We start from the raw sequence: 18,413 nt of genomic DNA on the forward strand, positions 1-18,413 counted from the left end.
ATACTTTCATCAGTGGCCAGATGGTTTCCCCTCCCCTCATGCATGGGAGGTAGTAATTTGTTCCAGCTGACCGACACAGCTTAAGATATGAACTGTTCAACTGGGGCTGCCAGGACCCTGAAGTATTCAAAATAACTCCCAAGTAGCTAAAGTTATTTACACCATGCAGTGACTGACCCTTGATATCAAGCCTGCAGGTGGCAATCCTACATGGACCACAGGCCATGATCTGATACTTGCCATAATTGGTAACAAAGTCAAGATTATCCATGAAATGGACAAAACTGTCCACCCATGACGTAAAGGGCATTCAATGTCCGGGCCGGCAGAACAGCATAATCCGCGTAGAGCAATGCTGGCACTAGAGTACCAGCAACTCTTGGAGTGTCTACAGGGTTTAGTGTCAAGTGTGGGTAGAGGTAATTAATACATAATATAAAAAGCAGCGGGCCAAAATGCAGACTTGGCGCACTCTGTACTTCAAACAGACTTCAGGGGACATTTCTCTGTTCAAACTCACCCGTACCTTGGCTGTCGATTCACTCAATGTTAAAGAAAGCAAAATTTCACTTTGCAGTGATATCAGGGGTAATTCCTAGTAATAGACTGCCAATCAATTGTTTTTTTTTTTTTAACCATTGGATGTCTGTTTAGTAATTCACCTGTAAAACACATTAGCACGTGCAATTTTCTGTTTGTTTCGCTCCTTTTTGTTCACCATTCATTGTACAAAACTTTGTGACGCTGTTTGTGAATAATTACCACTGGTTTTCATAACAGTAATTCATTATGCTTACGTGGAACAGGGATTCTAATCCCTGCTCAATAGTTTGCTTCTTGGTGATTATATATGCTTTACATTTATAAATAAATGCAATGAAATGATCCAAAACACACATTAAGAACCTCCTTTATTGCATTACACATTTTGATACTTAGGTCTCATGGGTAAATCTTGCCAGAGACACACCATGTGCCACCTAGCTAAAAGCCTTAATTGCAGAGACTATATTGCTGTCTCTGATGAGCAGGTAGGTAAACAAATGCAACCTATAAGTAAGAGGTTTACTGCTGCTTTGAATTTTTTCATAAAGACTAGTGCATTACTACAAATGTTTCAGATGTGATACACAATTCTCTTGATAGGATGATACAGGATCTGATTTATGGCACGGCAGACATTTATTAAACATATTGTCTTGAAATCAAATCATTGGTTGATTGAGCAGTTATAGCGTATGAAACTGTTTTTATAAAACACCATTAGCATTCTAACTGATGATATTTTTTAACTAGAATAAGAGCTAATGCTACATTCTGAATACTTTTTCCATGGCAAAAGTCATTGTTTCTTCATGTGACACAGCAGTGTGAATAACAAAAATGTTCTGAAGGCATCACCTGTGAATCCCAGACTATATGGACTGAGCCATTTGCGATGCTATTTTATAACCTAAGCAGAAACATGTTAAACATCAATCCTTGTGTAACCAGACAGGCTTTGTATATTCAGGTAATTCACCACATCATTCGCTCTTGGAATTTTTTTCCCCTAAAATTGCACAACTTGAGCTCCACAGTTTTAATTTTTGTATGCTAAATTACTCAGTATTTCTTTAAGGAAGGGCTGATTATTACTCAGGATTCCAGTCATCCTAGCATTTTTATTTTTGCCATAGTCACACATTTTTATCTTCTTAGAGCACTAATAAATTAAACTCATTTTATTTCGGGGTGCCATGTACTTCTTGATGGATGGGCTTTTTGGCACTTCAGATTCCGTGGGTGTCTTATGTATTCTCCTGCAATTCCTTTAATTCTTTTTCATGGTGAACCTATTTTTATTCTATTCTTGTATTAAAATCAGATGTTTCCTTGATTTCCATATGATTTCATTCAGAATAAGTTTTGTAACAGTGAATGATACTTATGTGATTGGGGAACTTGGGGTCCGCCCGCAGCACTCCTAATTAGGATGCGCCCGCCACACTGGCAGGCGCCTGGCGAATTTGTGACATTCCTGCTAAAAGCACTGCCCGCCGCAATGCCACAAAGGCAGGCTCTGCGTTTCCATGCACAACATGACAGACACCGTGCAGTGCCTGCCACGTTGTTCATTGAAAGGGATGTGCACTCACCCCCCCACCCCCCCGGAGTACCTGGAGGCCCCCAATGGGCCCCCACAAGCAGACTCTGCATGCCTTTCCGAAAAGCATGTCCCCTGCCACATTGTAATATGGCTGGCGGTGTCTAACAGACACCGCCACCATATTGAACCTTTTTCCGCCTGGTCGACTTGTCGACTGGGCGGAAAAGCGGCGGACGGTCTTTCTGTACGCAGCGGACCCCCCCAGCCATTGTTATATGGCAGGGGGTCTCTGCTGCAAGGATGGCTGGCGGATCGCCCCCGCCAGGCCGGCGCGGACTACGGCCAGCACGGCGGGGGCAATCTGCCCGCCATCCTAATGGGGCCCTTGATGTCTTTGCTTACTTGCCTTCTAAAACAATTCTTTGCAACCACACACTTCTGTACAATATCCAGAACCAATTATCTTAAACCATGGTCAATCCCTTTAACTGTACCCAGTACAGTATTATTTTCTCTTAATTTACCTCTAGCTCAAAAACAGTGCCATGTAAAAATTATGTCTGTTTGATAGATCTCGTGTTCTGTATGGTTTTAATACACATTTGAATTTTAACTGGCCTCTTCATTGTATTTGTTTCTGTCAGTCCTTCTCATAAAACAGTTTTCTTTGTTAGATATCAGGGAAAGAAATTGGTTCAAGCAAAATTTCAGAACTATTTTAGCTGAATGCAGTAATTTCTAGTTATACCTCTATCATTCAACCACAACAGGTGTGGCGTATTGTTGACTGACATTGGCCAGAACAACTGAAACTATTTGTGATCATTTTGTTCACTACAATACAATCTAATTCTATCTTGTTGCGCCTTAAGCAAAGCCCATCTGTGAATATCTCAAGAGCTAGATAAATGGAGTATTGGTAAATGTCAACAATGGAGGTAGGACATAAAGATAGCCATTAGATTACTTACCCAAGATGAATCAGAAATATTCTTTCAGGAATGTCTGTTAATCAATAGTTCCTAAATACTTTATTACTACTGATTTGAAATGATACAAATAGACATGCAATAGTATTTAAGTGTGATACTCATCATTTGGTGAAAGTGTGCCGACGTAGAAGATTCAAATTTATAAAACAATTATTTAAAAATTTCCAAGACCAGGTAAATGCCTTATTAAGTAAAACCTGTGACAAGGAAACAAAGTTATGTACATTGTCTTACACCATGAAGGATATGAAACTTACAAGCCATTGTTCCATAGCAATTGTAAATTAACTTAGACCCACTGTTTATAAAGCAAATTTATGTGGATCAGCTTTGTATTAGGATTGGTTCATCAGGCCTTATGGAATACATTTGCAATTCTGTGTGTATTCGCTGGTGTCTTCTCAGGGCTGATGAGTATCCAAAGGTTTTCCCACAATCACCACAAGTATATGGTCTATCACCTGTATGTATTCGCTGGTGTGACAAAAAGCTTGATGACCGGCTAAAACACTTCCCACAAGAACTACATGCATAAGGCTTCTCGCCCGTGTGTGTTCGCTGGTGTGCGATGAGAGTAGAGGAATCACCGAAAGTCTTTCCACAGTCAATACACGAATAAGGTTTTTCTCCAGTATGTATCCGTTGATGCTTGGTGAGGTTGGTAGACTGTCGAAACCTCCGACCGCATTCAGTACACATATATGGCTTCTCACCAGTGTGTATTCATTGATGGGTAATGAGAGCTGCAGACTGACTGAAACTTTGCCCACAAATAGAACAGGTGAAAGGTTTTACACCATTGTGTATTTTTTTGTGTGTGATCAAGTTTGATGACCGACTGAAACTCCTCCCACATTCATTACATTTATGTGGTTTCTCTTTCTTTTCTATGTGGATTAACTGATGAGCGGCCAGAGCTGATAAGTCACTGAAACTCCTTGCACACTGATAACAACTATAAAACTTTGCTACAACATGTATTCCTTGATGTGCAATCAGATTTGATAGTTCACTGAAGCTTTTTTCACATTCCCCACATGTGTAGGGCTTATCCCCACTGTGTATTTTCTGATGAGATATCAGGTGGCTTAAATAGTTGAAACTCATCCCACAATCACTACATGTGTATAATTTATTTACCATGTGTATTCGTTGGTGAGAGATCAGGTATGATGAACTGCTGAAACCTTTTCCACATTCAATACATGTATATGGCCGCTCTCCCGTGTGAATTCTCCTATGTACAACTAGGTTTGCGGACCGATTAAAACTTTTTTCACACACATCACAATGTATATGGTTTTTCACCTGTGTGTATTCGCTGGTGGGTAATCAAATTTGATGATCGGCAAAAGCTTTTGCCACAGTCACAACAAGTGTATGGTTTTTCTCCTGTGTGTATTCTCTGATGTTTTATTAAAGTAGAGGAATCACTAAAACTCCTGTAACACTGAGTGCATTTATAAGGCTTCTCTCCTGTATGTATTCGCATATGTCTGGTTAAACCTGATGAACCCCTAAAGCTTTTACAACACTCTCTACATGTATATGACTTTTCTCTAGAGTGTAATCGTTGATGACTTAACAGCCTTTCTATCCAATCGAAAATCTTCCCACATTGAGGACATGTGTATATGTTCTTCTCTCCTATATGTATCTGCTGATGAGCAATTAGAGAAATAGACTGGTTAAAGCTCTTTCCACATTCTTTACATATGAGCAATTCCTCTTCCCCTTGTGTTTCTGGATGGGTCATTTGATTTGAGTTCTCACTCAATTTCTGAACACATTCATTATGTAGGTCTGTCCCGTCATCCGCATGTTCTTCATTTTGTTCAGTGATTTTACTTGCATCAACACCCCTTTCAGCTTTGCTGGGTTGCCATAAGTGTTCTCCAAAAGGGTTATCTTGCCCCCGACAGTTTTCAAAGGAGGTTGCCAGTGTTAAATTCTCAAAAGTGTTCTCTTCGCATTCTCCTACCACTTTTTTCTGTACTACCAACCTTTCAGTCTGATCTTCATAATTTTTCTGACTTTCTTCGAGACTTGGTCTTGACTCTGTTAAATAAAATGAGACACTTTAAATGATTAATACACAGTTTTTATTAGATATGTTTTACACTTCAATACAATCAGTTTTTCAATCTTGTATTTTTTTCAGTACTGACTGCAGTAAAGTCAGATAATCAGTAGTTCCATTTTGTTACTCACTTACTCTACTGCCTGCATCCCCTACATAATGCTGCAGTGAGTTCTTATGCCCTGGTAAGAACATTCTGTCTGAGTTAAAGATGAAACATTTAATCTAGGTTTGGTATTGCAAGAGATATGACACAGGTCTAGATAAGATTAGTGCTTTGGATAAACAGTCTGAAGCCAACAGTGGGATGTGCATTGTTTAAACATTTTTATAGCAAGAGAAAGGCAGAACAGCGGTTGCTAAAGAACAACTTACTTAACTTCAGTAACGCCTTATCTGGTAGAGACTACATCTAGTGGCAGATTCATTACCGTACAATGCACCCCAGGTGTGCATCTGGATCCGGAAGGTTTTTCATGAGCGGTAATCCTGCGCACCGGTAGGTGGCGTAGATCGAATCTGAGTCAGTGTGGTCCGCACATGTGACATTGTGGTACCAAAATAGATGCCCCCCAAGCACACTGACATCAGTTTCTTTTCACGATATTCGACTCCAGAAGGGTGAAGCCATGACAAACACTGACCACTGGTCTGTCAAAACTTGGGCCCTGAAAGGGTTCATGCCCGCCACTAGAAATCCGTTTGCAGAGTGGAGAAGAATGGATGGGTTGGTAAGGAATCGGCAGCTATAGTCTCTACCAGCTGAGTGGTTACCAAAGTTAAGTAACTTGTTCATCTAATTGAGATATCTAGCCGCAGATTACTTACTTTAGAATAGATACCCAAGCAATACCATCCCTGGAGGAGGGGCTGCAAACCAATTTCAAACGAGAAAGTCGAGCAGGACCGAACGGTCAAATTGTGGACCTGATGTCCAGACAGTAATTTTTGGTCATTGCTGCCTGGCAGATTTCCAGGACTGGAACTCTGCATGCTAATGTAGTGGTGGCAGCTTTAGCTCTGGTGGAATGAGCACCCAAACCTTTAGGCGATTGTTTCTTGTCCAGAACGTAGCATCGCCCATCTGGAGATAAACACTTCTTCACTGCCCGACCTCTCTTTGCACAAACATACTCCAAGAAGAGTTGGTCGTCCACTTGCAGTCTTTCGTGCAGTCAAGGTAGACCGACAACAATCTTTTGGGTCCAGGCGGTGAAGTCACTCCTCCTCCTTAGAGGGATGTTGAAGAGCGAATAAGTAGGCAGGGTGATGGATTGGCCGACATGAAATGAAGTGATCGCTTAGAGCAGAAAGGAAGCATGAGTGAGAAGCACCACTTTGTCAGGATAGACTGAGAGGTAAGGCAGCTTAGATGATCAGAACTGTAACTCATTTACTCTGCGGGCAGATGTAATTTCAACATGGAAGTGAGAGGCCTGGGGGACAATTGTGGAAAGGCTTGAATGGAGCGCACGTCAAAAAAGTCTAAACCAAATTAAGGTCCCACTGAGGCATAATGAATGGCAAAGGAGGGAGGAAATGAGAAAGACCTTTAAGGAACCTAAAAAATAGAAGACTTGAACAAACAGGGTTGATCAGGCAACTATAAGAAGGCAGAAATGGCAGAGAGCCTGCCCTTAACAGTGCCCAGAGCAGAGTCCTGCTGGGCAAGAGACAAGGCAAAAAGCAGAAACCTAGAAAGAGGGGCAGAATTTTCTGCACACTGTGCTGTTGTGTAGCTCCTATAGTACCCATGCAGGACCTTCGCATTTGGATAACAAACTGTGGGATTGGTGGCAGACTAACTGAGCACCCACACTGCGTATGTTAGCCGTTTTTTGCATTAGTTAGCTCACAGTGCCACTATTGTCTCCTCTTATCGGGGAGAGATTGGTTTCTGGCAGCCTCAGAACATGACAACCCTGATCCCTTAAGAACGTGGAAACGACGTACTTCTTTTTGCAGTCACTCGTGCTTGTTTAGTTTATCTCAGAGGTACACAGAATAAACAGTCTGGGCGTTTCAATAAAAGTTTTATTGAACAGTTGATATTCTCGTGTAGAATATATGAGCTGTAACAACCATTAGATAGTAGCAGAGATATAAGATTAGCAGCACTATGAATATAAATGGATAGTACCGTTCTACCCTTGTGCAATTAGCATGAATAAATACAAATGACTGATAAAAGTGCGCGTACTCCTACGATGCCTATCTAGATGTACCCAAGTGTACCTAGCATGTGAGTAGGTGTAAAAGCCAAGAACCCCATTACCTTCAGTGTGAGAAATGTCGGAGCCCTTCTTGGTCTTGAGTTGGACATCCCGCAAGGGCTGTTCAGACCACTGTCAGCTGGAGCGCCTGCATGCAGGAGCCTCACTGTCTTTGGTCAGTGTGCCGGCCTGGAAGTCTTGGTTCTCTCTGGCTACAGCTAGCAAGAGGTGCTGTATTTATACAGAAAAGTATATAGAGTCCCTTTGTCCCTTGTTCTTGTGTTAGCCATTGTTGGGTCTGAGGATGAGGTGTGTGATGAACCTTGTGCGTAGATATTATGAAGGTTGTGTATAGCCTCTGCCGAGTTTCTAAGCAGCCTTATGAATATTCATGCATACTGGGATATCTAAACATGAACTCATAGCACACTTTTGTTCAGGAAAAAGCCTCCTTCTGCACCGAGGCCGAGAACTAGATAAAAGGTTCAGTCCATAAAAGGCGTTCAATCCTTATAAGTCTTGTTACTGTTAAATCTAGGGAGGGGATGTAGGTGAAAGGGTATGATGTTACCTGGGCCTATAATAGGTTACCTATATGAAACATAACACCCACTCCTCCACCGAATAATCATTAATGACCATATACAAGTTAACCACTCATTTTACTAGGTGTCAGAGCATAACATTTTCAGTGAGCCATTTAAAACATTTTTAAAAGCGTTAAAATCATTTAAAAAACGTTTTAAAAAGAAAAAAAGAGGAGAAAAAAACCTCTACGAATTTTGTGTATTTTGAAACGTCCCTTAAGCCACAGTCCTAATTGAGTTCATTTATATAAGTTGAATTTCTATAAGCATCAAAAAGGCCATGCTTTTCAGTGAGAAAGTGTCAATTTATAAAAATATTCCAAATTTTGTTGAAAGGAGAATCGGAATTCTTTCCTAGCACATGATGAGCAAATTATAGATTAAATGTCCTGGCTGGGAGACGCATCATCATCGCTGCTTGATGCAGCTGCAGGGGACGGTCCTTGTAACACCTTGCAAAGTACGTCAATGGAGCAGAGATGATATTCATTACTCCCAACAATTGGTGTAGAGGCAGTCGGTGCTGTAGTCGATATCTGGGCGTCAGTGGTGCAAGTGGTGGAGCTAAGGCTCACTCCAGGAGCGCTTTTGCCATCTCGTTGGGGATTGGATTTACCGGCTACACAATGGACGGCCCAATCGGAATTCCAGCTATTGAGAGCAAGATCAGAGGTAGACCTCCAAAAATGCTTCCAAATACGGTGTGAATAAAGTTTGGATTAACTCTGAGGATTGTCTGAAAGGTGCTAAGAAATCCTGACCCTATGGTCTTAAATAGGTGTAGAATACTAATCGTAACAGACATATTAAAGATACGACCCACCATTTCTGCAAAATGAATGAGGCAGTTTGTACGTATAAGTGCTTGTATCTCAGTCGAGGTCCTTGCTATTTGAAGATCAAAGGTCTCTTAAGCGGAGGTTAAGGGCACAGTTTGCTGTAAAAGCATGGCTTTCAGTCTGCTCAAAGTATCAAATCGCATAAAAGAAACATTCAACGAAAGCCATAATGGCGCCACCCCTACTGTGTTTGTAAGGGGAAACAATACTTGCATACAGCATGTAACCCTGGAATTCACAGTGACCAGATAGGCAATGCTCGGGAGCATACCACAGCAACCTTGATCGTTCAGCATCAAGTAACTCTCATTCGAGAGCAGCTTGAACACCTGTTTAATCACGGCAGCTGGAGTCCCTTTCATGTGGCAGGACAAGTTTGCTATGGACACACTACACGCTCAGTGCAATTAATTGTCCCGGCACATGAGAGAACCGCTCAATGAGTTCTTGCAGTTTGTACCACTTAGAAACACTTCTTGTTCCCCACTCCGGCATTGACATCTACATGGTAAATCCCAGGATTCCTTAATGTAATCTTTACCCAGTTTTTCATATTTGCCCGCCTGCCTTTGCTTTTTCATTATAGGCAGTGTTATTGCCAGCATATAGGAAACATTTCTGAGGTGCTTTTCTGGGACCTAATAAAAAATCCCTAAGATATATATCTTGTAAGAGTAAAGATAAGTGTTGTTTCACTTTTGTCATTGCTGAGGTTTCTAGCCAATCAATGCCCAACTTTCCAACACTGTCACTACCCCCGGGTGTTCCCGCTGTACATATCGTGGGTCTGGCCTGGGGATAGTATACTCTTGTGACATATGTTCGGGTCTAAAGGCCAAACCTGAAAGGTATGAAAATGTCTGTGCAAAGGTATGTGAACTACTCTTTGGTGGTGTAGGACAATGTTCCCGCTGATGGTATTCAAAAACATTTCATTGTGAAACAGATCTGTGCAGGAAAAGATGACCAAAGTGTTGATAACAATACAATGCATCATAGTCTGACTTATCTTTTAACATTTCAGTATTAGGAAATGCTGCAGTTTTATTCTAAATCAGACAATATGTTATTAACAGTTTGAGTTTCCCAATCATCAGAAAATGTACTGGAGGTAATGATAACACTTAATGAAATTTTAAATAAATGAGGAATTTTTAAAAGTTCAGTCGGCCGGATATATTGGAATTAACCTTGTCCCAAACCATACCGTCCGGTATAGGAACTGCTGTAATGTTCACTGATGACAAGTCTCTTTGTTCACGGTGTGATGATCGATGTGGCTTTAAAATCAAGTTGACTTTTTTGGCGGTAGTGCTTTGCTGAAGGTATCTTCCATTAATAAGCATGCTAAAAGTTATTACTAAGCTTGCCAGAAAAGGAAAAACAGTATCCCAGTAATTACCCAGAGTTTTACCTAAGGCGATACTAGGTATGTCTTTTGAAGAAAGTGAAGAAAGTTCTTGATTCGTAGTTTGATTGGTGTATTGGCTGTCTTCGTTTCCGGCTTGCTTGGATCCAAAGAAAACGTATGAAAGTTAATGAAGTAGCTAGAAGCACTTCCATCAATTGTTGCAATTGCATCGGGATTTGTTGAAATTTTATTTTGCTCTCGTCGAGGCACGTTGATGTAGACATCTGTATTTGGTCCAATCGCAACTTGGGTGTTGCTTTGAGTTTGATTTTGAAGTTACGGGTTCAAGAGGAATGAGTTTCATAGCATTGTTGCATAGTCCTTCATTCCCTACAGGTGGCTCTTCAAATGTGATGAGTGAAGCAGGGTCCCGTTTTACTATATGAAAATATTCTGGCCTATCTAGCCTTGATAAGGCCCCACCAGCCAGCATACAGAGTGGTGTTAAGTTGACCATACTGTCTCAGTTGTTCTTTTAATGTAGTAGGCCCAAAATCCCTCTCTGCTGCAATACAAGTTATTTCTTCTGCGACACACAAGAAGCTCAGGCTCTATCTTTTCATAAACAAGTCACCCAAGCCCCCACTCCCTGCACTCGAGATGCCCTTCTCTTAGATCACCTACCAGGGGGTGGCTAAAACCGCAAGAACAGGGAACTAGGAGGAACAGCACGCAATACCTAAAGGTGGGGGCTGCTGCTCTCTCTCAATTGAATATATTTTAATATATGTTTGCTTGCATTAAAGTAATAATGGCGTGCACATGGCGTGAGACATTCACCTGTAACCTTCTACTGTTCCGTTTATTTTTAGAAGTGACGTATATCGGTTTTGAGTTGTGGTCAAGCAGTTCTTCATTTACCGATATAAAAGAGCTGCCCAACTGGCTATTGCTCTGACCACCCTTGCACTGTGTTCGTGAGCCAAAACTGTTTGGGTGTTCCCCGGTTAACTGTATTTGAGCTCATTCTAGAATTCTTGTTTTAAGGTTGTGATATTTTAAAGTTGATCTTAAATAGTGTTTCTCTTAGTATGTGTTTTTATTGACCATGAAATGCATTTTTGTCTTTGCATTATTGTAACGCATATCCTTCTCATTGCATTTATTAAGGAATATATTTCTCTCATAGCATCTATCAAGAAAAGTATTCTGGTTCTTGCATGTATTGTGACAATTGCCTTTCTGCGTATATTATCATGAAAAGTATTTCTCTATGATTTTAAATCTCATTGCAATTGCGTGTCTTCTGCTCTCCAAGACAATCTTGACACGGTTGCATATGTATAATATATTCACAAATGTTTATCCACTTGTTCCTGTATTCATATTGTTCTAAAAGCATTCCATTATATGCCTTTGTTTTATTCCTAACATGTATCCTCTGCCATTTAGTCTTTGCTAAGACACGGCGTCTCATTATTGCATTTTAAAGAGTTTTCTTTACGCTTCTCGTTTGAAGTGGTTTCAGTGTAATAAAGCACAGCATTCCATGATTCAATTCCTGTCTCCCAGACTTGTGTTTTCTCATATTATGTAGAAGCACCCCCTCAAATTAAGCCACCCTGGTCCAGTGCCCAGAGACCATAAACATTCACCCTCCAACATCTTGGCACCCCAGATGGGACCCATGTGCACATTCATCCAGTGCTAGCAAGGAAGTTGAGAAGGGAATTGAGACTTTGCTTCCTGTAACAACGGATTGGGATTGCCTTTTTGATTGAGACACAGCACGTGTGGGTAAGCCAGCGAGTAAGTCTATCTTTCTCTTATTATCTTTGCCTTGTCCAGGGGTGCTGTGGTCTGTCTCTTCAGGTGAGCATCTGTCAATGCACCTCTCTCCAAATTATAGTCCCTTGCACTTAGAGTCTGGCCAGGGTAAAACAACCCTTCTTAGTTTAAGCACGTGTGAACGGGGATAGAGTCATTGAGTTTGTTTTAATTTTTTTTTTGTTGGCTATTATATTTGCCAGTCTACAGGAGACAGGACGCCTGCAGGGTGGCAAGGGGTCATCACGTTATGCATGTTCTAGCTAGTGCAAGTTCTGAGCAGCTCAGGACTTCAGCTTAAGTGCCAGTCAACGTCTACTGGCTGACACAGCAAGTTCACGTCTTGTGACTAGAACAGGAAGGTGTCGCGATGATATCTCTCGGACATCTCTTGCTTTTTGCGAGTGGTTGTCACTTCACATATATTTGATGCGACAGTCAGAAACTGGTAGCACTTACACGAGTTGTGTGTAAAAAGGAATTTGAACAGAACCAACTGCCATCTGCTTAGCTAATAGAAAAGGAAGTTGTGGTTTCCTGTTGAACCTTGGGTTCAACCCCGGGTGGAAGTGAGATATAGTCTCATTTTATTACAGCGTCTTTCTGTCTTTATTGAGGAAAATAGAGAAAACTGTGCATTTTAGTAAGGTTTTGAATAAAGTGTTTCATATTTATATCACAGTATTTTGGCAATTTTTTGTCATTTCTCTTCTTGATTATATTGCTGCTTCGATATTGTGGTTTCCTGTACAAAGCATGCCTGATGCATTGCTTTGTATATACATAGAACTGTGTTTGATCTGCTTAGCGAGGAAAAATGAACTAGGAATGTAAAATGTATTTGTTGCAGGTGTATTTATAGTCTTTTAAGTCAGCCGTGAATAGTATTGTTACATAAGCCCCTGCCTCCTATTGCCCCCCTCCAGCCCGTATTTAGTGGCACAGTGCCATCTTTAATATTACTTCCAAATAGCAGCCTCCACACAGCACATGTATAGCCTCCTGTTGTGCAACTAAATTTACATGTAATGTATAATGATCTACCACAAATTATTGAACTAGTTGTGCATGTATTGAACAATAGAACAGTGTCTGTCTTGAACATCAACATAGATACACTTTCTCCAAGAACACCATATCAAGGAGACCTTATTTCAGTAGATTGGGACATTTTAGGTGTTCAATTCACTCCCACATCAGAGGTCAAGATAGCTGCACTGACTCTGATAGAAGTACCTGCCCCAGGCACAGCTTACACAATCCCCGGGTCAAATTCACCTCTTCCAGACACCACACGTCCGGACCTTATCTGGCCATGCTCACAGAATTTGTCCATCCCAAATGACACGCATTATACAACACATCTCTCATCACCAGTTTCCACAGTGATACCCAGCGAGGGCTGGGATTCCTCCTCAGGGTCAAATTATTCAGTGAGATACTCAGAGGATGCTCTCAGTCCTGATCTGAACCGCCCAGACTTGCCAACACATCTGCATCTAATTCTGCCAGTAGAAGAGAGCAAGAGGACACTCAGGACAGTAATGCACCCCTACTGCGAGCTCTTTTAAGCAGTCCACAACAAGCCCAGCACGTGTCTGCTCCATTCTAGGGAATGAGCGCGCAACTCAGGGCTCTCGTGCAACACCAGTAGGTCCTGCAACACCACAAATATTGTATACCTAATTAATGGACACATTATAGGTCTATCTGAAAGTCATCCAGCCTCCTTTACTCCGGTTACACCTATAACTAGTGCTGTCCTATTGACAGTGTTCAAAGTCTTAGGAATTGACGTGACACATGAGCGTCAGGTGAGACTGACAATAGTACCGAACTACATTACCCAGTTACAGTCTAGGATAGCTCATTAAGTACAGTACACACTGCAGTGAGAAGTGACCAGAAAGAACATCTGAGTACATGCCAAAGACACACAATTTGATACACTAAATACATTGGAATGGCTACTCCGTTACAGCACGTAATCAACAATTTCACAGGCCAAAAATAGTGCATCATTAAACATTGTAAGGAGTAGCACAAGCTCACCAAAAATATGACCCGACCTTGGCCTTCTGAAGGAAATTTTGATAGCGCCACACTAGTGCATTCCACAACATTCCTCGAAGGAAAATACTCTGGCTGCAAACTTCAGGAGAGAATACATTAGCACTCTGGAGCAATTTCAGGAGACATCTGAGCCAACATTACTAACCGCCGCCCCACCGCCGGCATACCACATGGCCGGGACGTACCCCGAAAGGATTATTAATCCAGACTTACAGCCCACATCAAATGACAAAACTGCTGTGGGCCATGCTGACCTATTTTCAGAGAACCCCTTTCAGCAATATCCACAACATGATGCTTTGCTGAACCACAACCCACCACTGCCGTCCCTCACCCCCCATAGCCCTATCATGGAAGCTGTAGTGCCTGGTCTTCCAGGACACATTGATGCAGAATTTACACTGAAGGGGATATCTACACATGATAATACACAAAATAACGCTGCAGCACGACAGGATGAGGATGAAGATAGAGCTTCTAATGCATCGTATCAAACATCTCACAGCGCACGCTTTGGTTCCCACCCATCCATCATTGGCGACCAGCAGCCCCCTCCCATGCCACGCCGTCACCTTGATGAACAGCTGCCATCAGGCACTATCCCACAGCATGAGGGCAGACTGTCCATCTTACACACTGCTATCGTTGATATGGAGTCCAGGGATAGCGAGCCACTATGCCTTGAGCAACAGTGCCTTGAGCCTTCCTTTTTCACACTGCATATCTCGATATATGGAGAGAGGAGCGGCGCTTAAATAAAAGTACGGATAGTACCACATTAGTGGACGCCAATACAAATTTGCTACACATAAGCCCCGTTGGTGACGTTACGGCCATCAGGCGTATGTCTGTGAAAATGGAACACGTGCATGACCAACTGATGCACTTGATTGATAGTATGAGCCTTACAGCTCCTAAAATGGTGTAGGACCACACACATCACCACAGCAACCACTGCAAGTCCATACTCCTGAGGAAACACAGGGTGCAGCAAGAGCACTGCAAACTAAGGAAGCAGCTATCCCAAGCATACCCCAGACAGAAGCACAAAGCACACAAGAACCAACTAGTCACAACAACACCTTTCATGCACCCGTAACATTTGGCACACCACCAAGGTCATCGCTCTATATGATGCACAACAGAGAACAGGGAGAGCATCATCCGGCAGATGTCAGACCACAAGAAAAGAGAAGAAAAAAGACAGAAACACAGATTACAAATCCTAGGGACACATGGCAGGCCAGATAACATATCATATAATGTCTCGAGTACTGCAACAATGCGCATTGTCAGGCAGAAAAAAGCCTATAACGGGATGATGCTCAGCAAACTATTGTGTTTCTATCTAGGAACCTAAATCGATATTTCTATTTTATGCCCTTGTTCGGCTATAATCAGTAATATCCCTATAACGGCATAAGGAATCATATCCATATTAGTCGTAGCCCGTGCAGTCACATTAAGCAAGGCTACTTCCCTGGCCTCCTAGAAAGCACAACGAGTTCTCTAAATAAACCAAACCTCCAGCAACCTGGGAAATCCCTCTTGCTTTTGTTTTGATTTCGTCCTTGAACTCCTGTAAAGCACTGTAAGAACAGCCAGTTCTTAGTGACATCTTTATTGACGTCTTATGTCCAACCTTACGTCAAACCCGGCACCTTTCAGGTATAAATATACCAACGTTGCCTTAAGCAAACACACAGTGGTGGTTTTGGAGCAGAGCAGCTATCTACTTGCTCGAGAACCCAGCTGATGCGAGAGCCCACGGACGCTGCCATTCCCTTTTGACGCACTGAGAGAGATGCTGTCTTTTCTCCTGCCGAGAAATCCAGCTCCGGTGTTTCCAGATACCTTCACGGGTTACTGGGATATCTTGTCCTGAGAGAGAGATACAAGACCTCCTGCTTTCTATTACCCAGGTACGGAGCTGACTAAACCCTTAAAGAGAATTTTTTTTTTTTACATAAGTTTTTATTGCAGATACACAAGGAGCCAATGGTGCAGTCAGTCTGTGGTAGCAAGAAGGTCTCACAGTTGGGGTTACTCGATGTCAGGAAGAGATGCACAGCCATTTAGCCCACATCCCTGGGGTTGGGCGGCGAGTATAAGTAGTGTAATATATCTAGTAGAGAGTACCCCCCGTGGACGTACACAGGCAATCCAAGTTTCTGCCTTTTTAATTTTAGAACGTAACCTAAGCCCCCCCCCCCACCCCACTCCCCCCCAGTGGGTAAAAGAACACACGAGTCAAGTTCGTACAAGGTGTACACATCCAACAAATAGACAGATGTTTCAGTCACTTCTTCTTGCTCCCCCCTCTACCCCCAAACCCTCCCGGGACAATCAAGTATTCTAGATCAGCCGTACCTTATGGGGCCCGGCTCCTTACGGGATCAGCAGCATTAGTTGTTGTCACAGGTAGAAATCCCTTCAGTCCCAGGGTTACGTCCCATTATCCCTCCTGCTAAGGGCCTTCCTACAGCCCCCCATCTAGCCCATGGTAGTGCCTCCACTTTGACCACACTCTATGGAACTTCTTCGGGCAGCCCCTCGCCTTATACGTAACCCTTTCCGCTGCCATATACAAGTCTAGACCCCTTCTCCACTCCTCCAAGTCTGGGGGATCCGGTGCTCCCCAGTGTTTAGCTATATCGCGTTTGGCGACCACCAATGCAAGGACTAGGAAAATAAGTAGTGGGCGACTCAGATCCACCTCATTCGTCATTCCAAGCAGTGCCAACTTGGGGTCCCGGGGTATCGAGGCCTCGAGGACCTCTTCCAATTCCCCCAAAATCTGGGTCCAGTATCTCTGTATTATTTCACAGGACCATACCGTGTGGGAAAAGTCTCCCACCCCCTGGAGGCATCGCAGGCATCGTGGCTCATCTATCTTCCCCATCCTGCATAGACGCACTCTATCAAAGTATGTTCTATGGAGAAAGTTACATTGAATAAGTCGTAGTCTAGCTTTTATTGCCACCTCCCGGGGATGCATCAGTACTATCTCCCAATCCAGGTCCTCCATCACCCCTACCTCTGCTTCCCAGGTGAGTCTAAGTTTGGTTAGGTCGCCCAATATATGGTTAGTTAATGTTTTGTATGTTAAGGACACTGCCTGTCCCACCATCTGTTCCTGTAGGAGCCTCCCTTCCAGTGGTGCGTATTCAGGAATGTCAGTAAGTGTAATGTTTTGGGCTACCCACGCATGCCGTACTTAAAGAGAATTCTTGAGTCAGATTCTTGGCAAAACCCAACTTAACTTAAACTGCTACTTATTTACTCCTTCCCACGTATTAGGCTTAGGTCAGGTACACAGGGGTAGGCGTATTTAGAAGCACCAGTTGAGTACGTTAGTCAATGTATATATATTTTATCTATTTTAAAGTATCATATGGCTAAGAAACCATATCAATGCTTTTACAGTATTATTTTATAATCCTCCTTTTACTGTACGCACTTTACTTTACTATGAGTATTGCAACTGTGGCAATTCATTTCACTTGCATGAGAAAGAAGACTGCTCAATAAATTACACCTTTTATTGAAAACGCCAGTCTCTCTTTTCTCTGCACTCTGGTGAAACTAAGTATGCACACTTGACTGTGTGAAATAGCGGTCTATTGTTTTCACACGACTCTAGAGATACACTCTTATTCTGAGGGAGCAAAGTTGTCATGTTATATGGTTGTCGGAAGCTAATCTCTTCTTGTCTGATCAGGAAAGTTAATTCCTTCTTGAACATTGGAGAAAGTTTCTAGTGACCTCTGAGCTAGCTGGCAAACCTTAAGTCTAATATAGTCAGTAAAGACCTAGTCGACCTCAGTCCTACGTCTACACTGCTGAATATATTATTCCAATGCGCAGAGCCTATTGGGAATATAGGAACTACACTACATTGCGCCCAACGTTTGGTAAGGCGATAAATCTAACGCAAGACGTTAGAGTAACTCAGTCGTGCTTTTTCACACGACCCTTTTTCCCGTAAATACTCCAAAAGACGTCTGGAGTGGGTAAAAGGTTAAAATCCGCCGGAACTTAGTAGGAAGAGATTCCTATGTGTAGTTTTTGGTTTAGTCATAGTTGAAGGATACAGTGTTCCAAAAATATTGTGCACCTAATCTTTGTTTCCTTGAAACTTGATCTGCAACAAAAACCTTTGTTAGTAAAAATGTCAGAAAGTGAAGAAGAAAGGGAGGCAGCTAGAATAGCAGCTCAACTCCTAGCGGATGACACAAGTCTCCAAGAAAATGACCCGAGTGCTATAATCAATCCGGTCAACATAAGAAAGACTATAACTCTTAAACTTATAGAAAATGGACTAACACCGAGAGGTGGAATAGTCGAATTCGTAATTGAGGC

General features: G+C 42.3%; 1 pseudogene across 1 annotated transcript in view; it reads right to left on the bottom strand.

Moving 5' to 3' along the window:
* Positions 1-3,096: 3,096 nt before the first annotated feature.
* Positions 3,097-18,413, bottom strand: part of LOC144772113 (uncharacterized) — a 72,276-nt pseudogene continuing 56,959 nt past the window's right edge. The window contains exon 2 of the transcript XR_013599653.1: positions 3,097-5,139. The product of XR_013599653.1 is annotated as an uncharacterized LOC144772113 (transcript). The remainder of the gene's footprint in view (positions 5,140-18,413) is intronic.

This window comes from Lissotriton helveticus, chromosome 1_1 (assembly GCF_964261635.1).
Source record: "Lissotriton helveticus chromosome 1_1, aLisHel1.1, whole genome shotgun sequence".
Classification (NCBI taxonomy): domain Eukaryota; kingdom Metazoa; phylum Chordata; class Amphibia; order Caudata; family Salamandridae; genus Lissotriton; species Lissotriton helveticus.